The 14,633-nt window shown below is 42.6% G+C and overlaps 1 long non-coding RNA gene across 2 annotated transcripts in view; it reads left to right on the forward strand.

Annotated features, from left to right (window-relative positions):
• Positions 1-7,188, forward strand: part of LOC143522847 (uncharacterized) — a 234,288-nt gene extending 227,100 nt beyond the window's left edge. For both annotated transcript variants that reach the window (XR_013133152.1, XR_013133147.1), the window contains exon 9: positions 7,154-7,188. This is a non-coding gene — a long non-coding RNA (uncharacterized LOC143522847). The remainder of the gene's footprint in view (positions 1-7,153) is intronic.
• The last annotated feature ends 7,445 nt before the right edge of the window (positions 7,189-14,633 follow it).

The following is a 14,633-nucleotide window of genomic DNA, read 5'->3' on the forward strand; positions in this document are numbered from 1 at the left end:
ATGTTGTAATAGTACAGTACCCACATGAAGTGATTCTAAAACTCATTTTAAAGCCCTCTTTAAAAGTTAGAAAATTACAGAGGAGGAAAAGGAGAGATTCATAGACAGTGCTCTAAACTGTCATAAGAGTGTTGGCCAGTGACAACCAGATGGTGTGTGTGTGTGTGTGTGTGTGTGTGTGTAGTGTTGTGCTTTCCAGTTGTTGTCTTGGTTCGTGAAATAGATCTGGCAGCTCCAGGCCTTCCAGCTCATTTGCGATAGCATTGGGCGATGACGGTGGCAGTTATCCCTATCTGTGTCAGCACTGGCTGATGGCGGTGCCAATCACACAAAGCCATGTCAGGATTGGGTAATGAGCAGAGGGATGCAAGCTGGGTGGATACTGTCAGCCTGTTCATCAGAGGGGCTTTTCCCCATGGGGACATATGGGACAACACGCTGCTTCACAGCAAGAGTCCACACACACACACACACACACACACACACACACACACACACACACAGTATGCATCCACACTTTAATACACACTTTCACGTCCACTTCCACATGCAAGCTAACACACACACGCACACACACAACCTAATGTTGCTGTTTGAATATCTATATATCTGAATCAGGTGTTCCAATCACTTCCATGGCCACAGGTGTATAAAATTAAGCACATAGGCATACAGATTTTACAAACATTTGTGAAAGAATGGGTCACTCTCAGGCGCTCAGTGAATTCCAGTGTGGAGCTGTGATAGGATGCCACCTGTGCACCAAATCCAGTCGTGAAGCAAAGTCCATAAAGACATGAATGGCAGAGTCTTATGTGGATGAACATGACTGGCCTGCACGGAGTCCTGACCTCAACCTTTGGGATGAATTAGAGTGGAGACTGAGAGCCAGGCCTTCTCATCCAACATCAGTATGTGACCTCACAAATGTGCTTCTGGAAGAATGGTCAAAATCCCCATAAAAAACACTCCTAAACCTTGTGGACTCTTCCCAGAAGAGTTGAAGCTGTTCTAGCTGCAAAGGGTGGACCAACATCATATTGAACCCTTTGGATTGGGATGTTACTTAAGATCATATGTGAGTCAAGGAAGGTGAGCGAAGACTTTTGGCAATATAGTGTATGTGTCTCTCTATCTGTGGCTAGCTAATAACTAAATGTAATGTGATATCCTGATGTCATACTGCATTTCATACAAAAATGCTATGACGTATTAGCAGATGTTTTGATATATATCTTAAATACACTGCATTTAGTTACATAAATAACCAAAATATATATTTCCCTTTTAAATTACACTCTGCATGCGTTTTCACAGCTTAGTGTTATTTTTGGAAATACACACAGGTCCACATATAAACACACACACACACACACACACACACACACACACACACACACACACACACACACACACACACACACACACACACACACACACACACACAGGGCCTATGGAGGAGTTTCTGGCAGGTGTGTGTGTGTGCTGGAGGCGAATGGTGCAGAGGGTGTGGACTGGACAGGGCATGGGGGGGTATTAGGTTGGAGGCGGAGATACGACTGATGCCCGCTGCCACTCACTGAAGGGTTGGGGGAAGGTGGGGCCTAAATTGCCCCTGGCTTGATGGGAACCTGTCAAAAAGAGGTCATGGCTGGACGCAGTTAGATGGAACAGATGGAGGGGAAGAGAGAGAGAGCAGAGACAGAGAGGATGAGGAGAAAGGTGAGGAGGAGGAGGAAGGTGAGGCGAGGAGCAGCAGCAGATCCAGAGATCAGTAAATGTCAGACAAAACAAAAATAACTGGAAAAGCCAAAGATGGACAGAAAGATAAAAAGCAGAGAACGAGGGAGAGCAAGAGATGATCAGAGAGACAGAAAAGTGTAATCTGCTGAACTGTGGATATGGACATATTGACAGCACATGAATAAATGGACTGAATGCTTGAAAGATAGCAGCTCATTATTTCTCCCTCACTCTCTTCTCTCTCTCTCTCTCTCTCTCACTATCTCCTCTCTCTCTCCATCACTCTCTTCTCTCTCTCCCTCACACTCTTCTCTCTCTCTCCCTCACACTCTTCTCTCTCTCTCCCTCACACTCTTCTCTCTCTCTCTCCCTCACACTCTTCTCTCTCTCCCCCACACTCTTCTCTCTCTCTCCCTCACACTCTTCTCTCTCTCTCCCTCACACTCTTCTCTCTCTCCCTCACATTCTTCTCTCTCTCTCCCTCACTCTTCTCTCTCTCTCCCTCACTCTCTCCTCTTCAAGCCCCCCCACCTCACCTCTCTCTGTTCTCTCTGGTTCCCTGTTTGTTCGCTGTAGCCCCTGGGAAATATTAATGTCATTGAGGTGTGTTGTTACCCAGGACACTGACAGATACTGGAGGAGGGATAATACCCCAGGACTTAGAGCTCTCTAGAGAGAGAGGAACCCCAGGACCGCTGTCTGCACCGTGACACTCCCTAATGAGAATGCTGCTGTCACTGCCTCTGCCAGAGTAGACCACTCCCATTAGGGGCGGGGCCATGTGGCCAGTGCCGTTTCAAGGTATTTGGGGGCCCCAAGCAAAGACACCAACCGGGGCCCCCCCAACCTCCACACCAGAAATCTCATGCCCAAACCCCCCTCCGGCCAAAAAAAAAAAACATATCTGGCCGCAGTCCACCTTCAAGAACCACAGCATATACACCTCAAACTAACTACTTTACAAATTTACTACTTGTAGCTGAACATAGCAGATTTAAGTATGGGATTACCCGGGACGTATATATTGTTTTTAGCCTACCTGCTGCTAAATTACACCATTTGTACAGGTAGGCCTAATTTATCCAGTGTAAATCATCACTTACCACTGTCTTGTGTTTTTTTTAGGGGTGGGCATAGATAAATTTTTTAAATCTAGATTAATCTCACTGAAATCTTGAAATTAATCTAGATTAATCTATATTAAAATGGCTCATATGTGTGCTACCCAAGTAATAACTAAAAGTCAGCTTTTGAGATAGGGTTTCTTAATACAGAGGGTGCATTAGACCAGGGGCTCATCTCCTGTTTCCAAAATGCATCAATGACTGCTTGAGGAAGCTGTTCTACTTTGATACTTGAAGAAAAAAACATACTCAATAAAATGTAGGATACTCGTGTTCAACGGTTTATTCAGTTAAACATGAATTTGTAAGCCTACATACTGTACATTAAAAGGGGTTGATAACATGTTTATTCAGCTAAACATGATATTTGAAATGTAAGCCAACATTTAGTACATTTAATCTCACGGACATAATTTGGGGGGGACTTTTTCAAAAGCCGGTTTGGTCCTCTGAAGTTTTAACGGTTAAAAATAAATATTTAAATAGCGACGAATCTAGCGCTAGGACCATGCAGAAAACGACCGCTCCGAGCTCCGCTCCGGTAATATTTTACGTTCCTAAAAATGAATTTTCCATGGAGCAAACCTGGCGACTTCGTGGCTGCATCCATGTAAACACACGTACGATTTTTAATTCACAGGTTTGAAAACTCGTTCTCGCCCCTACTGTGCAATTTGGTTAGGAATACAGCCGAGCTAAACTGTCAAGTTGAAAGTCATCATAGTTTGCTTACCCATTTAGTAGATATATTAACGGCGATAATTTTTATATCGCCCGATAAGAGTATCAAATTAACGAACGCCGTTAACGGCCCGCCACTAGTTTTTTTGTGTTCCTCTTCCTTCTTTTGTTTTCTCTTTTGGCTTCCTGATGGATAAATTCGCTTCATGGTTAAGTTTCATATTTGCCGGCGTCTAAAACTTGGCTGTCTGCCAGGACAGTGTCTACCTGCCTTAAGCAGCTGGTGGGAGGGGCCCCTTAAGGGGGATTCTGAGAACAGTGTCATTGCTCATGACTTTGAGAATGTAAAGGGGGGCTCACACAGTTTGTCGCTGCATTTAATTCTTAACCTGTTGTTGTCTGGGGGCCCCAGGCCAGCTTGGGGCCCCAAGCAATTGCCTGGTTTGCCTGCCCCATCGCGACGGGCCTGCATGTGGCACTGTTTCAGGATAGAGAGCGTGAGCACGGGCTTCATTCATCACCTTCAGTCACGATCACGCCGGCGTCTGGAAGTGCTTACATCATGGTCTCTGTAGTTTTAGGATGGTACGTGTGAGATTTGGGTCTGACTTTGGATTTGGATCTAAAAGATTTGGAGAGACTTGTAGACAGCGTGAGGAAAATGTGTAAGACTGAAGAGGTGTGTGAACCTTTACTTTCCTCTGTGTGAATATGTGTGGGGTGGGGGGGTAGCCCCACCTTTCTGTGCTTTGGTAATATTGTGCTTGATACGCCAATGAAGCCATGCAGAGTTAAACTGATGGAGAGATAGAGGGAGATGGGGGGAGAGAGAGAGGTAGAGTTAGGGGGAGAGAGGTAGAGAGGGGAGGAGAGAGAGGGAGGTGGGGAGGGGAGAGGATGGGATTTAGTTTTGTAGTTGTGTTGTTTGTGCCACCTGCTCTCGGTCACTAGGTCACTAGCCCTCAAGTGTGGGGGTTAATGAACCATAATACAGGCCCAATCTCAACTTGAATCAGATTCTGAGTCAATTCTCCTTCCTGTCCCTGTCCAGCAGAACGGGATTGACATTGTCCTGTGTGTGTGTGTGTGTGTGTGTGTGTGTGTGTGTGTGTGTGTGTGTGTGTGTGTGTGTGTGTGTGTGTGTGTGTGAGGGCGTGCCTCCCAGAGGGACCACTCACACAAGTGTTTTCATGCTGCGTTGCAGGTCTACATTCACAGTGTCTGCTGCTTAAGAGAGAAGCTTTAGTGGGTTAGCTTTAGCAGGTTAGCTTTAGCAGTTAACCCTTTAGAGCATCTTAGGGCTTGTTTCATACCCAAACGTGTCCTTCACCACTCCTCCCACTGTCACTCTTGTTGTCTCTCCATCACTCCTCTGATCTCTTTTGCGCTCTTTTCTCCTCCATCACTTCTCAGAAGAGTTGACGACATGATGTTGATGGCACCTTGTTTGTTTTTAATCTTTTGGAAAACTTGGAAGCAAATTTAATCTGTCAGTGTGTCTACTGCTTGTACTGTTACAACAAAGAGGTGTTGGATCTCGATCTCTCTCTCTCTCTCTCTCTCTCTCTCTCTGCTTGCCAGTCTTCCATCTCTCCCTCCATCCTGCATGCACTCACTTCGAGGAGCCATTTCTGCTGACCTTTTTACACACCTCAGTAATTAATCAAATAAAGTGAGAGAAAGAATGAAGAGAGGTACAAAAGAAGAGGAAATGAACAAAAGAATCATTAACACCCCCCCCACATCTACCCCCCCCCCCCCCCCCCCCCCCAAATATCTATCCACCTTTTCACCATGTGCGTACAAACAGAAACACAAATGAAACAGGTACTTGGTAAGAGCAGCATCAGCATCAGCTCAGCAGGGTGACCCTCCAGAGTCTCCAAAGGTTTATAGGTCAGCTTCAGGGCATGAGGTCAAAGGGCACCAGGTTCAACTTCCAGTAGCCTGCAGGTGTCTTTCATACTCACACACACACACACACACACACACACACACACCCATACACACGTAGACATCTGAACAAGCACACAGGCGCACACAGAGACCTCCAGCTGAATGGTTATTGTTTGGATTTTGCATTCACTCGTTTAATTTCTCAACTAATTAATTATGCAGTATTAATATAAAGTTGTGTCACATTTTTACAGAAACACTTTGGCAACTATAATGAACAGAGGAGGAAGCTCGGCAGTGCTGGTGTGGTTCTAATAAAAGTGCAATATTTTGTGCCATTGTTGGACTGGAATGGAAGGCAGTCTTCAGATAGGAGTCACTCCTCTATACACACACTGCACTAGATGAGCACAGCAGGCCAAAGAAAGAGACCATTGTACTAGCTTCCACTTCATCTAGACATTAGCAACACAATCAACTGAGTCAAAGTGCTCTCTCTCCTCCCTCTCTCTCTCTATCTCTATCTCTCCTCCCTCTCTTCTCTCTCCTCTTCACTCTCTGTCTTCTCTCTGTCTCTCCTCCCTCTCTTCTTTTTCCTCTCTTCTCTCTCTCTCTCTCTCATCCCTCTCGCACATCCCATCTCATCTCTCTCTTCTATCTCTTCTCTTTCCTCTCTTCTACCTCCTCTATTCCATCTCTCCCTTTTCTCTATTTCCTCCCTGTCTCTATCTCTCCTCCATCTCTTCTTTCTCCTCTCTTGCCTCTCTCCCTCTCCTCTTCTCTCTCCCTCTTGCTTTCTATCTCTCCTCCCTCTCTCCCTCCTCCCTCTTGCTTTCTACCTTTCCTCCCTCTCTCCCTTTTCTCTCTCTTCTCTTCCCTCTCCTCTCACCCTCTCTCTCCTCCCTCTCTCCTCTTCTCTCTCCCTCTCTCTTCTTTGCTCCCTCTGCCTCTCTTCCTTTCTTTTTAAAATCCTTTTCTAAATCGTTGCTCTCTTAATTCTCACACACTCACTCACTCTATCTCTCTCTCCGTCTTTCTATCTAATTTAATTCTCTAGCGTTCTTTTCATTCGACTCACCGAACAGGCTCTGACCTTTCACCAGTTACCTAGACTTTAATTATGTTCCAGACTCCAATTCCCACGTTCCCCAGTGCCTTTCTTCCTGGTGGGGCGATGAACTTTAGCCCAGTGAAGTGGATGCTAGATATGCTCTTCCAATTTGCTAATTGGATTGCCGTGGAGAGGAAAAACTCTGGAGTGGGCAGGGTTATCACAACTGTGTTATTAGTTTATCCAAAAAATAAATAAAAACAGGAACGACCCTTTATGCATGCGCGTGTGTGTGTGTGTGTGTGTGTGTGTGTGTGTGTGTGTGTGTGTGTGTGTGTGTGTGTGTATATGTGTGAGCTCGTGTGTGTGTGTGTGTGTGTGTGTGTGTGTGTGTGTGTTTGTGTGTCTTGCTTATGGATGATCTAATTTTATGTTTATTTGTGTGAAAAAAAATGGCTCTAATTGAAGTAGCACATTTTCTAATGGTACCAGTAGGATTTATATTTTAAGTATTTGTAAGAAAATAATTAAATAATTAAATAGTACTTGTTATTTAAAATTTCTTTAAGTATTTTAAATAAATGTGTATAAATAAGTAAAATAATTGTAAACTAATTTTCATAGTTATTTTTCTAAATTTTTATAATTTGTCTTTTAGCTCTTCAATCATTCAGACCACTGCTTAGAAAGGTAAGAAGTAGAATTTCATGATTGTTACACCACAGACATGCACATACCCTCTCTCTCACACACCCACTCATTAATATATATGTGTGTGTGTATATATATATATGTCACGTTGAGGACCCCGGCCCCTCCCTTTTGGGCGTGTGTATACGTTGTCCACGTGCTTTGTCTGCGTCAGTGGATCTCCGTGGTTATGGCTATATCGTGTGATAATGTGTCTCACCTGTGAATCGTCTCGTAATCACGTGGGGCTAATGTGGTTTGTCTATTTAATGTGCACTTGCGCAGTGTCCTGTGCTCGTCGTTGTCTAGAGTTTACACGTTTCAAGTGTCTGTTTGATGTTCTCCGTGCGCTATTGCGCAATATTTGTTATTAAAAGTGACGTCTGCTTCGCAAAGCAAGGATTCCCGTGTCTCGTCCTTCGCCCTGCCCGCGCGTCACAATATATATATATATATATACACACACACACAAACACGCACATACCCACACACACACTCATTAATGTATGTGTGCGTGTGTACTTACATTATATATATATATATATATATATATATATATATATATATATATATATATATATATATATATATATATATAATGTAAGTATGTATACACACACCAACACACACACACATACACACACACACATACCTATCCTCAGTTCTCATATTTTCTCGCTAACAGTGTACTGTTTCTCAAATTGAATGAACTTCTGTGCTTCTTGGAGGGTTTGTGAGGTAGTGTTATTAGGGTTCACACACACATAGTGTGGGAACCCTATTGTAATTGTTAGGATTTTTTCTTTTTAGGGTTCACACACATAGTGTGGGAAACCTATTGTTATTGCTCGGATTTTTCTTTCTTATTATTATTATTATTATTTTTCTCCGCATAAAACGCATACTGCAGCCTAGACCGTAAGGCCCAGGGAGACCAAACTTGGCAGACTGGTGTAGTCTGTTTGCGGGACCGTGCTAAAGTACAGAGACCCACATTGGCCTGATGGTGGCGCTATAGCGCAGCATTTTGCGTTTTGGTCCATATCTCCCACCCCGTAGGTCGTAGAAACAAAATTCCACTTCAGGTGCATTCCTTGGCTCCAGACAAACAAAAAAGCCTCAAGAACCATTAAGCTCCGCCTACTTAGATTTTTTGCTAATTTGCATAATATGCAAAACCTACTTTTTTATACTAGTCCCTGGTTTTTCATCGGATTTGTTCAATCTTGGTGTCAAAATATTCAGAAGAATCTCATTATCAATAAATTTGAACAAAATTGTTACATTTGCATACAGTGTCGTTGTGACATGTCAATCAATAGCTCTGAGGCGTGGCCAAATTCACTTCAGCAGCTATATCTCAGCAATGCTTTGACCTATCTTTATGAAAATTTATCAGTTGTTAGGGCACATGACTCAGAGGTCACAGGTCAAAGCTGGCCACGATTGTCCAATAGGGGGCGCTATAACATGGGGAAATTTGTTTCTCAGAAACCATTAGTCACATCAAGCCCAAACTTTACAGGCATCATCAGGGGCCCAAGTAGTATCAAGGCACACAATGATGACCTCATCACTCAAAAAACATGGCCGCCATGAGCCAATTAATTTTTATTTGAATTAATTGGCCATTTGACAGACTTACCATTGGCCAATCAACATGAAACCTCATCACTGTGCATATCCCAGGACTATGTGTCATACTGTGCAGTGTTGAAACATTTGGCCACTAGGTGGCGCTATTTATGAAAATCATGCATAACTCCTCCAAATTTTCACTTAGGAACATGCAACTTGTTTCTTTTTATACCTTGCAGTAGACCTGACAACTTTGCAATTACAAGTCCTATTAAAAAATGCATACTTTTGTCACATTCATCAATTGTTTGAAAATAGCTCTTTAAGAACTAGTCCTAGGAATTTGATCCAATGATGGCAAAAATGGCATAGGCATAATCTGTAGACACTGTAGTTAACTAAATAAGGAAAAAATGTTGCATTTTTATTTGTCTGATTGGTCAATTTTTCCATTATATCCTTCTGGCCATGCCATAAATGACCTTTATTGCTATAACTCATAAACCATGTAAGTGATCAACTCCCAATTTGAAAGGCTTTTATACACTGAGGTCCTTGTGAGGTAGGCCAAGTTTGGTTCAAATTGGCCTGTCGGAGGCGCTACAGTACCCAAAAACCTGAGAAATCATAAAAACTCACGCAGCAATCTTGGTATGCAGAATGCAGACAAGTAATGGGGCTTGTATGATTCAGATCAATGAGGTCTATAACATTGCAATTGCATCTCATAACAAAAAGTGCACTGCCTGACCAGAAATGAACCTTTTAATTCACCAAAATGTCATTGCATTACTGAGATTAATGAGATATCAGTATGATAGTACTTGGGCTCCATCTAGTGGCCAAACACCGAAACTGACTGAAAACAATTGCTCACATGAAACACCACACAAACGCACACAAAGCTGATCTCAGCATGTGATTTAGTTCTGTGATCTGAATCATTTTGCCAATACACATTATTTTGATCCTTTTGGGCCTTTAGTGCCTCAGTTGAATTGAATGTTTTGTCACATTGATTTACTTATGCATTTTTTCCACTCAAACAGCTTCTATTCACTTTTGGGTCTAAAGGACCTATTGAGCTTCTTTTTGCCTATTGAGGCCAAGAGGCCAATTTGTTGGTCTAAAAGACCCTTTGGGCTTTTTTGCCTTTTTTTGTGTGAACCCGCCAATCGCCGCTTGCGGCTATATTTAGGGTTCACACACATAGTGTGGGAACCCTATTGTAATTGCTCGAGTTTTTCTTATTATTATTATTTTTCAGGCTGTAAAACGCATACTGCAGCCTAGACCGTAAGGCCCAGAAACACCAAACTTGGCAGACAGTTGCACCAGAGGTGCAATGAGGGAAACCCAGACAATGACCCACATTGGCCTGATGGTGGCGCTATAGCGCAGCATTTTGTGTTTTGGTCCATATCTCCTACACCGTAGGTCATAGAAACGAAATTCCACTTCTGATGGATTCCTTGGCTCAAACCAAACAAAAAAGCCTCAAGGACCCTTTAGCTCCGCCCACTTAGATTTCGAGTTAATTTGCATAATGTGCAAAATCGCACACATCTTTGAGCCCAAACTTGTCCCTGGATTTTTCACATACATGCACATATGTGGTATCAAAACGTTCAGAAGAGTCTGAACTTTAAAATCTATCCAGCAAAAATGCTAATTTCATCACTACCTAGTCAGTATAAGCCAATCAAATGAGAGGGTGTAAACTCAACTAGTAAACTAGTAAATTTTGCGCATATGAAGCTCTAACTGCAGAAAACTTGCATGCAATGAGATGACACTTCACAGACAGCTTCCCTCTGAGGGTCTGGGGCAGCTCGCAGAGGTTGCCATACCTCACCTGCTAGGGGGCGCTATAACATGCAAAAATTTGCCCCATGCACTCAGATTGGCCGATCCACATGAAACTTGGCAGACATCATCTATGGGCCTCTGGGAACCAGGTCCTAAAACAGACATGCCATACTTCCAAAATGGCTGACGTAATCGGCCAATCAGTGATCGACACGCGTTTGACAGGCTTACCATTGGTCGATCTGCACGAAACCTCTTGGGTGTGGAAAAGTGCACACCCCCTATGACATAATCCAGCCGGGTGTCGATTGGCCACTGGGGGGCGCTATTGCAAATAAAGCAAGTATATCCCCTACATAATTCCACTTGGGAACATGCAATTAGACTCTTTTGATTCCTTGCAGTAGTGCGAACAACTTTCCCATTACATGTCCTATTAAAAAATGCACAGTTTATTTACAGTTAATAATAGTTTGAAATCATCACTTTTCATACTCCTCCTAGGATTTTCATACTATCATGTCAAGCAAAGTCTTATAATACTCTACAGAGTGTGAAATCAAAAAACAATCCAAAGATTTTGGATTTGAGGACACTTATACCTGCTAAATATTTTTTTAATGGACAGCATCGATACATATAATATTCATATTCTTAAAGCTCTTTCATATTTTACCCAATTCTGACCAAAATGCACAAGCCCATTCAGAATCCCATCCTGAACAAATTTGTCAAGTTTCATCTAAATCGGTTATCGTATGGCTCTACAGTGCAGTATTATATACAATGCATAAAAATGCATGTAAAGTCCCTCTGTCACCTTCTCCTTCTCACACGCACGCAAGCTGAAACTCACACTCTCAGTCTCTCTCACACTCTCACCCACATTCCCCCTCCCATCTCTGTGCCCTAAGTAAACATTGCTCTGGCTACCTAGATCTCTCTGTGTCTATTAACCAGGCACACACACATACAGGCGCAAGCAGGCCTTCCTATAGCATTCACAATGACACTTCCCTAGCCATACCCACCCATATCTCAGTGACTAACACATGCTCATACAAACTGATATTTGGCTTCTTTTTTGTCTCTCTCTCTCACACAAACACACAGACACACACATCTTTATACCTATATGTATGTATAGTTTCTATGTAAACTTATGTATGTATGTATTAGTATATGTTGTCATAGTTTGAGTACATACACTACCACACACACACACACACACACACACACACACACACACACACACTTCTACCTAAATGTATGTAGTTTGTATGCATATCTATAGTATATGTATAGTATATGTAAGTCATGCCAGTGATGTCAGTCATATCAGACATGCCAGTCCAGTCATGTCAGTCATATCAGTCATGTCAGTGATGCCAGTCATGTAAGTCATGTCATGCCAATCATTTCAGTCCAGTCATATCAGTCATTTCAGTCCAGTCATATCAGTCATTTCAGTCAAATCATCAAATCATTACAGTCATGCCAGTTATGTCAGTCATATCAGTCATGTTAATTTTGTTCGCCATGGCAGTGATGTCATTCCAGTCATGCCAGTCATGCCAGTCATGTAATGCCAGGCTTTGCAGACTACATTCATACTTTGAATACATGGGCAGTCATGTTAGGCATGCTAGGTGTGTAAAGAGTGAATTAACAAAGCATAGTCTCTGGCTCCCTCAATCTCTCTCTGTCGGTGATATACAGGCCCAATCATGTATAGACACATGCAGGCCTTCCTATATTGTTCACATAGATGCAGCCCTAGCCAGATGTGCTGTTTCTGTGTCTCCCTTTCTGACACATGCAGATGTCATTACACACTATCTGTAGAGCACACACTGGCCAAACCCAAACAGCTTCTTTTCACTTTTAGGTCTAAAGGACCTTTTGGGCTTCCTTTTGCTTATTGTGTGTGTGAACCCGCCTATCGCCGCTTGCGGCTATATTTATTATTATTCTTTGTCCCATTTTTTGACCTAAAACGTATTGTGCAGCCTAGACCGTAATGCCTAGAAACCCCAAACTTGGCAAAAAGGTTCAGTTACCTCCAAGGACCAGATTCCCATACAGGGAGCCAAATTGGCCTGATGGTGGCGCTATAGCGGACCATATTGACTTTTTGTCCATATCTCCTACACCGTAGGTCCTAGAACCAAAATTCCAGTTCCTATACATTCCTTGACTAAATTCAATAGGACAAATAATATACAACCATTAAGCTCCGCCCACTTAGATTTCGAGTTAATTTGCATAATGTGCAAAATCACACACATCTTTGAGCGCGAACTAGTCCCTGGATTTTTCACATACATGCACATATGTGGTATCAAAACGTTCAGAAGAGTCTGAACTTTAAAACGTATCCAACAAAAATGCTAATTTCTTCACTACCTAGTCAGTATAAGCCAATCAAATGAGGGGGCGTAAATTCAATAGTAAATTTTGTGCATATGGAGCTCTAACTTAAGAAAACTTGCATGTAATGAGATGGCACTTCACAGACAGCTTCCCTGTGAGGGTCTGGGGCAGCTCGCAGAGGTTGCCATACCTCACCTGCTAGGGGGCGCTATAACATGCAAAAATTTGCCCCATGCACTCAGATTGGCCGATCCACATGAAACTTGGCAGACATCATCTATGGGCCTCTGGAAACCAGGTCCTAAAGCAGACATGCCATACTTCCAAAATGGCTGACGTAATCGGCCAATCAGTGATCGGCACGCGTTTGACAGGCTTACAATTGGTCGATCTGCACGAAACTTCTTGGGTGTGGACAAGTGCACGCCCCCTATGACATAATCCAGCCGGGTGTCGATTGGCCACTGGGGGGCGCTATTGCAAAAAAAGCAAGTGTATCCGCTACGTAATTCCACTTGGGAACATGCAATTGGACTCTTTTGATTCCTTGCAGTAGTGCGAGCAACTTTCCCATTACATGTCCTATTAAAAAATGCACAGTTTATTTACAGTTAATAATAGTTTGAAATCATCACTTTTCATACTCCTCCTAGGATTTTCATACTATCATGTCAAGCAAAGTCTTATAATACTCTACAGAGTGTAAAATCAAAAAACAATCCAAAGATTTTGGATTTGAGGACACTTATACCTGCTAAATATTTTTTTAATGGACAGCATCGATACATATAATATTCATATTCTTAAAGCTCTTTCATATTTTACCCAATTCTGACAAAAATGCACAAGCCCATTCAGAATCCCATCCTGAACAAATTTGTCAAGTTTCATCTAAATCGGTTATCGTATGGCTCTACAGTGCAGTATTATATACAATGCATAAAAATGCATGTAAAGTCCCTCTGTCACCTTCTCCTTCTCACACGCACGCAAGCTGAAACTCACACTCACAGTCTCTCTCACACTCTCACCCACATTCCCCCTCCCATCTCTGTGCCCTAAGTAAACATTGCTCTGGCTACCTAGATCTCTCTGTGTCTATTAACCAGGCACACACACATACAGGCGCAAGCAGGCCTTCCTATAGCATTCACAATGACACTTCCCTAGCCATACCCACCCATATCTCAGTGACTAACACATGCTTATACAAACTGATATTTGGCTTCTTTTTTGTCTCTCTCTCACACAAACACACAGACACACACACCTTTATACCTATATGTATGTATAGTTCCTATGTATACTTATGTATGTATGTATTAGTATATGTTGTCATAGTTTCAGTACATACACTACCACACACACACACACACACACACACTTCTACCTAAATGTATGTATAGTTTGTATGCATATCTGTCCAGTCATAACAGTCATGTCAGTCCAGTCATGTCAGTCATTTCAGTCCAGTCATATCAGTCATGTCAGTCCAGTCATGTCAGACATAAGTCATGTCAGTCATATCAGTCATGTCATTACAGTCATGCCAGTCATGTCACTCATTCCAGTTATGTCAGTCATATCAGTCATATTACTTTTGTTCATCATGCCAGTGATGTCATTTCAGTCATGCCAGTCATATCAGTTATGTCAGTCATGCCAGTCATGTCAGTCATGTAATGCCA

The sequence above is a fragment of the Brachyhypopomus gauderio genome, chromosome 1 (genome assembly GCF_052324685.1).
Source record: "Brachyhypopomus gauderio isolate BG-103 chromosome 1, BGAUD_0.2, whole genome shotgun sequence".
Classification (NCBI taxonomy): Eukaryota; Metazoa; Chordata; class Actinopteri; order Gymnotiformes; family Hypopomidae; genus Brachyhypopomus; species Brachyhypopomus gauderio.